Raw genomic sequence first — 12,176 nt, 5'->3', positions numbered from 1 at the left:
CAGGAGTAGGCCATTCGGCCCTTCGAGCCTGCACCGCCATTCAATATGATCATGGCTGATCATCCAACTCAGTATCCCGTACCTGCCTTCTCTCCATACCCTCTGATCCCCTTAGCCACAAGGGCCACATCTAACTCCCTCTTAAATATAGCCAATGAACTGGCCTCGACTACCCTCTGTGGCAGAGAGTTCCAGAGATTCACCACTCTCTGTGTGAAAAAAGTTCTTCTCATCTCGGTTTTAAAGGATTTCCCCCTTATCCTTAAGCTGTGACCCCTTGTCCTGGACTTCCCCAACATCGGGAACAATCTTCCTGCATCTAGCCTGTCCAACCCCTTAAGAATTTTGTAAGTTTCTATAAGATCCCCTCTCAATCTCCTAAATTCTAGAGAGTATAAACCAAGTCTATCCAGTCTTTCTTCATAAGACAGTCCTGACATCCCAGGAATCAGTCTGGTGAACCTTCTCTGCACTCCCTCTATGGCAATAATGTCCTTCCTCAGATTTGGAGACCAAAACTGTACGCAATACTCCAGGTGTGGTCTCACCAAGACCCTGTACAACTGCAGTAGAACCTCCCTGCTCCTATACTCAAATCCTTTTGCTATGAAAGCTAACATACCATTCGCTTTCTTCACTGCCTGCTGCACCTGCATGCCTACTTTCAATGACTGGTGTACCATGACACCCAGGTCTCGCTGCATCTCCCCTTTTCCTAATCGGCCACCATTTAGATAATAGTCTACTTTCCTGTTTTTGCCACCAAAATGGATAACCTCACATTTATCCACATTATACTGCATCTGCCAAACATTTGCCCACTCACCCAGCCTATCCAAGTCACCTTGCAGTCTCCTAGCATCCTCCTCACAGCTAACACTGCCCCCCAGCTTAGTGTCATCCGCAAACTTGGAGATATTGCCTTCAATTCCCTCATCCAGATCATTAATATATATTGTAAATAGCTGGGGTCCCAGCACTGAGCCTTGCGGTACCCCACTAGTCACTGCCTGCCATTGTGAAAAGGACCCGTTTACTCCTACTCTTTGCTTCCTGTTTGCCAGCCAGTTCTCTATCCACATCAATACTGAACCCCCAATGCCGTGTGCTTTAAGTTTGTATACTAATCTCTTATGTGGGACCTTGTCGAAAGCCTTCTGGAAGTCCAGATACACCACATCCACTGGTTCTCCCCTATCCACGCTACTAGTTACATCCTCGAAAAATTCTATAAGATTCGTCAGACATGATTTACCTTTCGTAAATACATGCTGACTTTGTCCAATGATTTCAGCACTTTCCAAATATGCTGCTATCCCATCTTTAATAACTGACTCTAGCAGTTTCCCCACTACCGATGTTAGACTAACTGGTCTGTAATTCCCCGTTTTCTCTCTCCCTCCCTTCTTAAAAAGTGGGGTTACGTTTGCTACCCGCCAATCCTCAGGAACTACTCCAGAATCTAAAGAGTTTTGAAAGATTATTATTAATGCATCCACTATTTCTGGAGCTACTTCCTTAAGTACTCTGGGATGCAGCCTATCTGGCCCTGGGGATTTATCGGCCTTTAATCCATTCAATTTACCCAACACCACTTCCCGACTAACCTGGATTTCACTCAATTCCTCCAACTCCTTTGACCCGCGGTCCCCTGCTATTTCCGGCAGATTATTTATGTCTTCCTTAGTGAAGACGGAACCAAAGTAGTTATTCAATTGGTCTGCCATATCCTTGTTCCCCATGATCAACTCTCCTGTTTCTGACTGCAAGAGACCTACATTTGTTTTAACTAATCTCTTTCTTTTCACATATCTATAAAAACTTTTGCAGTCAGTTTTTATGTTCCCTGCCAGTTTTCTTTCATAATCTATTTTTCCTTTCCTAATTAAGCCCTTTGTCCTCCTCTGCTGGTCTCTGAATTTCTCTCAGTCCTCCGGTATGCTGCTTTTTCTGGCTAATTTGTACGCATCATCCTTCGCTTTGATACTATCCCTGATTTCCCTTGTTATCCACGGATGCACTACCTTCCCTGATTTATTCTTTTGCCAAACTGGGATGAACAATTTTTGTAGTTCATCCATGCAGTCTTTAAATGTCTTCCATTGCATATCCACCGTCAACCCTTTTAGAATTAATTGCCAGTCAATCTTGGCCAATTCACGTCTCACACCCTCAAAGTTACATTTCTTTAAGTTCAGAACCATTGTTTCTGAATTAACAATGTCACTCTCCATCCTAATGAAGAACTCAACCATATTATGGTCACTCTTGCCCAAGGGGGCACGTACAACAAGACTGCTAACTAACCCTTCCTCATTACTCAATACCCAATCTAGAAAAGTCTGCTCTCTCGTTGGTTCCTCTACATGTTGATTTAGATAACTATCCCGCATACATTCCAAGAAATCCTCTTCCTCAGCACCCCTGCCAATTTGATTCACCCAAATCTATATGTAGATTGAAGTCACCCATTATAACTGTTTTACCTTTGTCGCACGCATTTCTAATTTCCTGTTTGATACCATCTCCAACTTCACTCCTACTGTTAGGTGGCCTGTACACAACACCCACCAGCGTTTTCTGTCCCTTAGTGTTTCACAGCTCTACCCATACCGATTCCACATCCTCCAAACTAATGTCCTTCATTTCCATTGCGTTAATCTCCTCTCTAACCAGCAACGCTACCCCACCTCCTTTTCCTTTCTCTCTATCCCTCCTGAATATTGAATATCCCTGGATGTTCAGCTCCCAGCCTTGGTGACCCTGGATCCATGTCTCCGTGATCCCAACTATATCATAATCATTAATGGCTATCTGCACGTGCAACTCATCCACCTTATTACGAATACTCCTTGCATTGAGACACAAAGCCTTCAGGCTTGTTTTTACAACTCTCTTACCCCTTATACAATTATGTTGAAAAGTGGCCCTTTTTGATTTTTGCCCTGGTTTTGTCTGCCTGCCACTTTTACTTTTCACCTTGCTACCTATTGCTTCTACCCTCATTTTACACCCCCTGTCTCTCTGCTCTTGTACCCATCCCCCTGCCACATTAGTTTAAATCCTCCCCGACAGCACTAGCAAAGGACATTGGTTCCATTCCAGCCCAGGTGCAGACCGTCTTGTTTGTACTGGTCCCACCTCCCCCAGAACTGGTTCCAATGTCCTAAAAATTTGAATCCCTCCCCCTTGCACCATTTTTCAAGCCACGTATTCATCTGCAATATCCTCCTATTTCTACTCTGACTTGCCCGTGGTACTGGTAGTAATCCAGAGATTATTACCTTTGAGGTCCTACTTTTAAGTTTATCTCCTAGCTCCCTAAATTCATCTTGTAGGACCTCATCCCTTATTTTACCTATATCATTGGTGCCAATATGCACCACGACAACTGGCTGTTCACCCTCCCCCTCCAGAATGTTCTGCAGCCATTCAGTGACATCCCTGACCCTTGCACCAGGGAGGCAACATACCATCCTGGAGTCTCGTTTGCGGCCGCAGAAACGCCTATCTATTCCCCTTACAATTGAATCCTGTATTACTATTGCCCTTCCACTCTTTTTCCCCCCCTCACGTGCCGCAGAGCCACCCATGGTGCCATGAACTTGGCTGCTGCTGCATTCCCCTGATGAGCCATCTCCCTCAACAGTATCCAAAATGGTATACCTGTTTAGGAGGGAGATGACCGCAGGAGACTCCTGCACTACCTGCCTACTGCTTTGCTGGCTATTGGCCACCCGTTCCCATTCTGTCCTCTTACCTTTTACCTGCGGTGTGACCAACTCGCTGTACGTGCTATCCACGACTTTCTCAGCATCGTGGATGCTCGGAAAATTGGAGGTTTTTCTCATATTTAAAAAATATGTGCAGGTTTTATTCTTGACGAGTTTCAGGTATGATTTCTATAATACTTTTACACAATATGTTATAATTACAGGTAGTTATGTGATTTGGGTCATGAAATGAAACAAAAAAGCACCTCGGCCCACGGTCTACAACTGATAACAGTGGGGAAGGAGCTGTTCCTGAACCTTGTGCTATGAGTAGCAAAATGTTGAGATTTAAAAAATCAAGTCTGCAATTTATCCCATCAAATAAAGCATAAAAATAAGTTTAATTTGACACCTAATTCACTTTCATATCTTCAGTATTTAAAATGTTATGGCCATTTTCACACTCGGAAATTAGCATCTTGTTCCCTATTGCTTTTCCATTGGCAACACAAAAGCTGTGAATGGGGACAGTCAAAAGCCATAACTTTCTTAAAAATTAAGAGAACTGAAATACATTTTCAGTTATTATATATTGAAGCATTCTGAAACAAATATGAAACAATCTTACTTGGATGACCTGAAATTAAAGCATATAATTAGTTAGTTACCTAATTGTAGCTAATTACAAAATTCAATTACTAGATCTAAACATCTATCAATTTCTTAAGAAAAGATTAACATTTTTAAATAGCCTAAGTGTCCAAATAACATTCACACGAGAATTCACAATATAACATGATTTTTAAATCTCATTGTCATGAATTTATAGGCCAAATGGAAGGAATTTAGTATTTTATTCCCATAAATTAATGGCAATTTTAATCATCTTGCGAGTGGGATTTTGTGGAACGCGATCGTTTGGAACGTTGCATTTGCGGTGAATTTAAACCCCATATCGGCAGTAAAAATACTGCCGGTTCGTAAGTCACCTTTTCGCAACATGAAATTTTGATTAAAGGCATCCTAAGAAGCACGTTTATATGTAAAAATAAACGGCGTACCTTGCTTTGTCCCGTACGTGAGATCCGTCCTGTTGTCGGCGTTGACGGCATTAGAAGACGATTTTTAATTTACTCCTATTAAATTATCCAGCGCAGTTAAAAAAAAAACTTGATAATACGGATGTCGGAGCGATTATTCTTCAGCAGCTAGACAGGCTGACAAAGATCGACTTCACCAGGCTGGAGAAAAACAGCATTTTAAACCCGTCCCCCTCTCAAAGGCGCCAAAGTCGCGCACACGGCCACTGACTGAACTGCAGCGCCACTGAAGGTAAGTTTTGTAACATACTATCTATGAGCCTTCAAGCTTCTGCCGGATGGGAGAGGGGAGAAGCAGGAATGACCGGAGTGTGAGTGGTCCTTGTTTATGCTGAGGGTATTTTTCTGAGGCCGTGTGGTGCAGATGGAGTTGATGTGGAGAGCCTGGTCTGTGTGATGGACTGGTATGTGTCCACAACACTGCAGTTTCTTGTGGTCTTGGGTGGGCTGTTGGCAAACCAGCTGTGATGCACGGTGACAGGATGTTTTCCACATTGCAGCTGTGGAGATGGGTTATTGGGTGACTGAGTGACTGGGGATAAGCGGGCCTGAGCAAGGAGAGGTATTGATGTGCTGAAGGAGTTGGAGAGGGAGGTAGCTGAGGAACAGGTCCAGAGTAACCAGAGAGCCAGCTGCTGGAGACAGAGGCAGACCTCCAACAGATGTCACAAGGTCAAAAGAGATAGGAGCACAAATATGCCATTCTGCCCATCAAATCTACTGCCATTCAATCATGTCTGATCTATCTCTTCCTCCTAACCTAGATATATTCAAGAGAGAGTTGGATTTAGAGATTAGGACTAATGGAATCACGGGATATGGGGAGAAAGCAGGGACGGGATAATGGAAGCAATAAAAGAGTAGGACAAATGAGGCCTGGCAACAGATGACTTCAGGCATGGAGGTTGGGTGGGAGATTGCAACCTTCACGTGGTCCACCCTGTTTCGACGAATGCAATCAACCTGCGTGCACAAACAGAAGATCAGACAAAATGCTGCACTTTCTCCGTAGCTAAAGCAAAGGTTGTCAGGACAGGGAAATAATGCCACCAAAAACTGGCAGCCGTCCGTGTGAAAATGAAGTCACTGTGAAGCCAGCAGCCGCAAGCCCTTCCCACGGGACGGGGTTTTAAATCGGCATTAAAAATCAAAACAGAGCTACATTAATTTAAAAACAAAAATGTTACATGCATTCTTACATTCGGGAACATGGTTAATTAACTGGTGGCATTATTTCCATGTCCTAACGGACTTTGCTTTAGCCGGTGGTTACGTCCAATCCATCCCTCCCTCGCAAAGATGCGAGATTTCAATTTTAGCGCAATTGTTTGAAGTCGGGGGGGGGGGGGGGGATCACCCTGGTGTGGGGGTTGGGGTCCGATGGTGGTGCATCGCGGTCAGTGACTGTGGGACGCTCCCGCCGGTGGAGATGGAGGAGAGAAGGGGGCGAGAAAGAGAGAAGGGAGGGAGAGAGAGAAGGGAGGGAGAGAGAGAAGGGAGAGAGAGAGAGAAGGGAGAGAGAGGGGGGGAGAGAGAAGAGAAGAGAAAGAGGAGGAGGAGAGAGAGAGAAGAGGGGAGAGAGAAGAGGGGAGTGAGAGGAGAGAGAGCAGGGAGAGAGAGAGAGAGAAGGGGGAGACGGGAGCGTGGGGTTTCTTTTCCTACACAAGCCATATGTGACTGGGCAAACTGAACCCAAGCACCAAGTTCAAAGCGACCGAAGGTGCGCATCCCTCGGGACAGCCCCCACTCTCCCACGGCCACCCTCCGCGGGCTGCGGGTCGGGTGGAGCGGAGGTGCGGGACAATGTTCATCCCTCCACAGTGATGTGATGGATGCGGGGGTCTGGGCCAATTGGTGGCGTTTCGGCAGAGCGGCCATTCGGTAAGTTTGCTTTTAAACGATGCAGCTTTTCGGTTCGTTGGCTTTTAGGTGTCCCGCCCTTTCAGTTGGTTTGCATTTAGGCGTCCCATCCTTTTGGTTAGGCGTTTCATCTTCGTACTCTTTCGGTTTACTGGCGTTTCGGCCTCGCTTCCATTCGGTTCTTTGGCTTCGATTTCTTTGCTTCAGCTTCTCGTCCGTCTAGAGAAATACTCCTTTGATGGTTGACCTGCCTCCAGTGTACCAATGACCACATTGGCAACAAATCTCCCCACAGCATCAGTTATCTCGTCTATTGAGATCCATATTTTGTTGCATGCAACTTCATCTCTAATTTTCTGCACAACAATGTTCAAGTTGTTGTCAACATAATTTTTCCGTAATGATGACTCGCTTGGTATATGTTCCTGTGTGTATTTCCCTAAAAAAATCTCGGAGAGATTTGTTTTCCAATTTCCACATTGGAATTCCAGCTTCAATGAATGCGTTGCACAGATCACTCAAACTCAGATTTGCGATTGGAGCCAGCAGTAAATGTTGTGAGGAGACAAGCTTGCGTATTTCCTACCTTCTGTTTTTCTACCGCCAACTTGTGTTTAGCTGTCTGTACATACATGGAGATGAAATATTTTATCTCGTGATTCACTGCTCTCTCACATGCGTTGCAAAACAGCACAAAGTTGTCTGTAGAGAATATACCACTCCTGTACACTCTCACCAAATCGTTCAGTTTTTTACAAGGCATTGACTAGACTTTAGGCATTTTGACGCTTGCAGGGGTAGATCCTACAGGAGCGGGGATGCAGACCTGTACAGGCAAACCAAGTACAAGCAGAGAAGAGGAATCAGAGCTGCCAAGGAAAGGTACTCTGAGTAGTTGAGGAGCAAGTTCTCAGCAAATGACTCTTCTTCAGTGTGGAAGGGCATGCACGAAATCACAAGCTACAAGAGGAAATCCCCCCCCCCCCCCCCCCCCCCCGCTCCTTGGACAATCGTCAGCTGACCAACGACCTGAACGAGTTCTACTGCAGTTTCGATAAACAGAAACTTAACCCTGGTTACCCCAACCAACACCTACTCACAGTTTGAAAAGACTGGACCCTTCCCCACCTACTCCTCCCCAATCACCATTTCACACCTACTTAAAACAAAATGACTCCAGTTTGCAAAGACTGGGCCCTATCCCATGCACCCCTCTCCAATCACCACTTCACACCCACTCACAGCCGGGTTTCGCCCCGGCGGTGTAAATGTTCTTGTAAGTTACGTTAAAAAGGCAAAAAAGGCTGATTTAGGCACTCAATCGTGATTCTTCCTGAAATCATCAAAAAAGGCATTAAAAGGCACGTATGGCATTTATGGCAAAATCCTGGCTCTACTGATTAGTAAGGGTGTCAGGGGTTAGTGGGAGAAGATAGGAAAATGTAGTTGAGAGGGAAAGATAGATCAGCCATGATTGAATGGCAGAGAAGACATGATGGGCAATTCTGTTCCTGTGTCTTATGGTCTTATATCTCAACATTATCAACCTAATGAAAATATATGTCAATGTACAGACAAAGGAACAATGTTATATCGGTGTCTGATCAGTGGATAATTATGTTATACCATATCATTAAATCTTTATAGGCAAAGAAAATATTACTTGTGCTATAGGAAGAGTCAGTCTTAGCTGTGGCAATGCTGATTGTGATGGCATCACTTGTTTGCTATTTCAAACACAGTAAGTATTCTTTCTCATTTAATTAATTTATTGTTTTAAAACAAAGATTTCAGACATTTCCTTTGTTTAATGTTTGAGTTGCTGGTTGTTTCGGGAAGATATCACTGTGATATACAGGATATCTTGCACAGGAAATAGTTAATGGCGCTGAATAACAGTTCCCAAACTGGGTTGGATTAATGAACATGATCAGATGTGAAGTCGAACTGATCAACAGGGAATTAATGATGGCGGCGTGTTGGCATTTAGCCGGAGGTTGTGCGGTTGTGTTGGTCTTCATTGGAAAACTGAATAAATCAGGGAACAAGATGAGTACAGCACAGGAACAGGCCCTTCGGCCCACTATGTCTGTACCGGACATGATGCCCAGTTAAACTGATCTCATGAGCCTGTACATGATTCATACCCCTCTATTTCCCACACATCAATGTGCCTTTCTAAAAGCCTCTTAAACGCCACTATTGTATCTACCTCCACCTCCTCCCCTGGCAGTGTGTTCCAGGACCTCACCACTCTGTGTAAAATATAAACGCCCCGCACCTCCATTCCTCCCTCACCTACAAGTGATGTCCACACACATTGGACATTTCCACCCTGGGGAAACGTTTGTGATGGTCTCCACTATCCATGCCTCTCATCATTCTACAGGGAAAGCTGGCAGAAAGGCTGGTGTGTTGCGAGGAAACAGCCTACATCACGATTCTCTACGACTCGAAGCCGGCTCAAGATACGTGAGTTGATCTGCTCATCAGTCGACTGTTGACTCATTTCATGAGAACAAATGTATTCTGTAACTCACATTTTGGGGTGATTTGTGAATTTGGGAAGAGCAACTTCACCTCACCCGAACCCATTGTTATGGGGCCACCTGTACTTGAAGAGGCTTCACAGCACCAGAGACCCGGTTTCGATCCTGACCTTGTGTGCTGTCTGAACGGAGTTTGCACGTTCTCCCTGTGACCACGTGGGTTTCCTCCGGGTGCTCCGGTTTGCTCCCAAAGACATGCTGGCAGTGAATTGGGTGCTGTGATGGCCAAAGGCTTCCAGGGCCATTGATTGGTGCAGAAGTTGTAGATAAGCAAGAAATGTCCTGGCCTCCCATCCACCTCATTGAAGACCTTTGAACAATCGTTAATTTGACTTTAATCAAACTTCAATGTTATATCTTTGCACTGAATATTGTTCCCTTTATCCTTGCGCTGTGGACAGCTTGTTTGTAATCCTTTATAGTATTTTCTTTGACTGGATTGCACGCAAACAAAAGCATTTCACTGTTCCTCGGTACACGTGACAATAATAAACTAAACTAAACTATGAAGAGCAGCTTAACAATGTCATTCAATGTAACGTGACCGTTGTTCTAACCAAGTGAGAACACATATCTAAATAGTTGAAACATTGACCAATCTTAGCTGATGGTGAATGAAATACATTGATGTAGTTTCCCGTCAAACTAGTTCAGTTATTATAATGACGTCTTACTCTGGTAGAACATTAAGACCACATTGTGTTATAAATAATAATCGTACTCGGTGTATAATACTGTACAATATGCTTTATTGCCTGCTAGGAAATAATGCGAGAATAACACTGCAGCAGCATACAGCATTATAACAGAGGGAAAGGAAAACGGTTTCAGTCACAAAACTAAACACAGGCAATAAACAGTACGCAATATAAAATGATCATCTGTCAAATTATGCAACTTTTATATAATTAGTGGCTTTAAACTCTTAATTATCAGTAGTAAAATTTCTGAATTCAATTTCTACAGAGCATATTAGTAAGAAATATATACGGGACTCTGCTCAAAGCAATACAAAGGAGCTATGTACACAGGCACCATCTGTAACAGGAACTGATTCTCCTGTAATAGGGATATCCTAACATCACCAAGAATTCTGCTTCACTTTTTCAGAATTATACTTCACTGAAATGACTCTTCCAGGAACATCGAAGCGATGACCCACTGCAGTCCCCCAGTTACCGTAAGTGTGTTTCACCAAGTAGCTTACAATCCCTGTTCCCTGCAAGATTCAGCAACGACAACAGTCATGCCATTAACCCTTTCAATGTATATTATGAACTGTAGTACTCTGTGGAACACAGTGCAGCTAAATGCTGCGGCATCTACTTTGTTGCCTGCAACAATAGTAAAAAAGGCAAATGTTTCAATATGTTGATGATTACCACCACTGCTCTGGTTACCAAGGCTGCAGGTGATTTTAAACACCACCATCTGACAAACCACAAGAGCCATGTCCAAGCACGGTGGTCTCCCTGTAGCACAAGGTGAGCCAGGACCCCTGAACATCAACTAACTCACTGCAGTGGATCTCAGGTTTCACAGCCGATGGGGGATTTCTTGTCTTTCAATGTCCTGCTCTTTGGGTGTCTGTTGACACAGACAACAAAGTCCAAAGAGACCCGTTGTATCTGGGACCAGCACTGAGCAAAGAGCCGTCAGCCTCTGGCGTTTGGATCTGAGTGAAGAATTGTATTGCGGGAAATGTAATGTCAATGTTTTGGTGAATGAAGTTATGCCGTAAAGTGCCTGATCCAGGAATTTGATCAGTCCCTTCCTGAGTTTTCCATGGTTTACATGCCGTAATGGCACGATGGGTAGCGATGTTTACAGTGACACATCTGAAACTCTGAACTTTCATGTTAACGGTACAATCAATGTGGATCAAAGGCCTCCAACAACTGAAGGGAAGAACTGCTGATTGTGATCTCCCTCTCCTAATGCAGAATTAATATCAAAACCACCGGTTCATGCAGGGATGTGGGTAGTTTCCCCACAGGAAAGGAAAGTTAGTGGCTGGACAGTCCAGCCCAGTCTGGCAGAGTGGACGTTCACTTCAAGAAACATCTCCACACACTGCTAAATATTGGCGAGTTAGCATTTAATCCAGAGAACCAAAAAAGTCATAAAATAGCTCTATTTCAATAACGGCTTCAATCTAGACTTTGATTGGAATCAAAATTACCACGTCCTAGAATGGATTTTACACAAAAAATTTGGAGTTCAAACTAAATCTATTACTTTTTAATGAGTAATGTAAATGATTGTTTTTTAGGCTTCATAATGGATTTACATTGTGACTGGTGGACACAAGAGTAACAATGACGCTTCCTGTTCAAAGTTCCTTATTTCTAATTTTTTGATATTAATTAAACATTAAATACGCAAGTTGCTGTGTTATTTATCTTGCTTAATTCAAATATTAGCGATTTCTATTTTAAGTGCAAAAAGCATTAGACAAATACTGAAATGTACTTGTTGGTCTGGGATGACTGGTGGGTGGACTAATCTTCCTTTAAAACACTTTGATGATATATCAACCAAAGCCTAAAGGTTGTGGTTTATATTTTGACAGAAACTAATGCTGAACCTTTAAACTAATCAACATAGTTCTGACTCTATGCGGTATTTGACTATCTGCTGTTTATTCTAATGAAATACAATTCCTTTAATACTTCTTGTGAATCAGAAAACATCCCTGTATTTTTGGTATTAAAATTAAAATCAACTATACATTATTACATCAATCTATCCCCATCCAAAAAAATTAAATATTTCAGTCTATTGCTGAGTTACCATTTACAAATACACGACTGGAATCATTTTAATTGGCCAAAACAAATTTGTGCTTATAAATTATGAAATTGCATCATGGATTGGGTGCATTACAGTGCTCTCTGCCTCCCTGCAGGCCACCTGTGCTGGCTACCTGTGCAAGTTACCTGTGCAGGCCGCCT

At 43.4% G+C, this 12,176-nt stretch overlaps 1 protein-coding gene and 1 long non-coding RNA gene across 3 annotated transcripts in view; one reads left to right on the top strand and one right to left on the bottom strand.

Moving 5' to 3' along the window:
- Positions 1-8,325: 8,325 nt before the first annotated feature.
- LOC116980784 lies at positions 8,326-10,396 on the top strand. Its single transcript, XR_004414062.1, has 3 exons — positions 8,326-8,414; positions 9,063-9,145; positions 10,333-10,396. It is a non-coding gene; the product is annotated as an uncharacterized LOC116980784 (long non-coding RNA).
- Positions 9,955-12,176, bottom strand: part of bbx (BBX high mobility group box domain containing) — a 166,666-nt gene continuing 164,444 nt past the window's right edge. Inside the window, exon 14 of one of the 2 annotated variants that reach the window (XM_033033367.1) lies at positions 9,955-12,161. The gene's annotated coding sequence lies outside the window, so the exon portion shown is untranslated. The remainder of the gene's footprint in view (positions 12,162-12,176) is intronic. The other variant, XM_033033368.1, reaches the window with a different exon arrangement.

This window comes from Amblyraja radiata, chromosome 14, assembly GCF_010909765.2.
Source record: "Amblyraja radiata isolate CabotCenter1 chromosome 14, sAmbRad1.1.pri, whole genome shotgun sequence".
Lineage (NCBI taxonomy): Eukaryota > Metazoa > Chordata > Chondrichthyes > Rajiformes > Rajidae > Amblyraja > Amblyraja radiata.
This window is presented reverse-complemented; position numbering and strand designations above follow the sequence as displayed.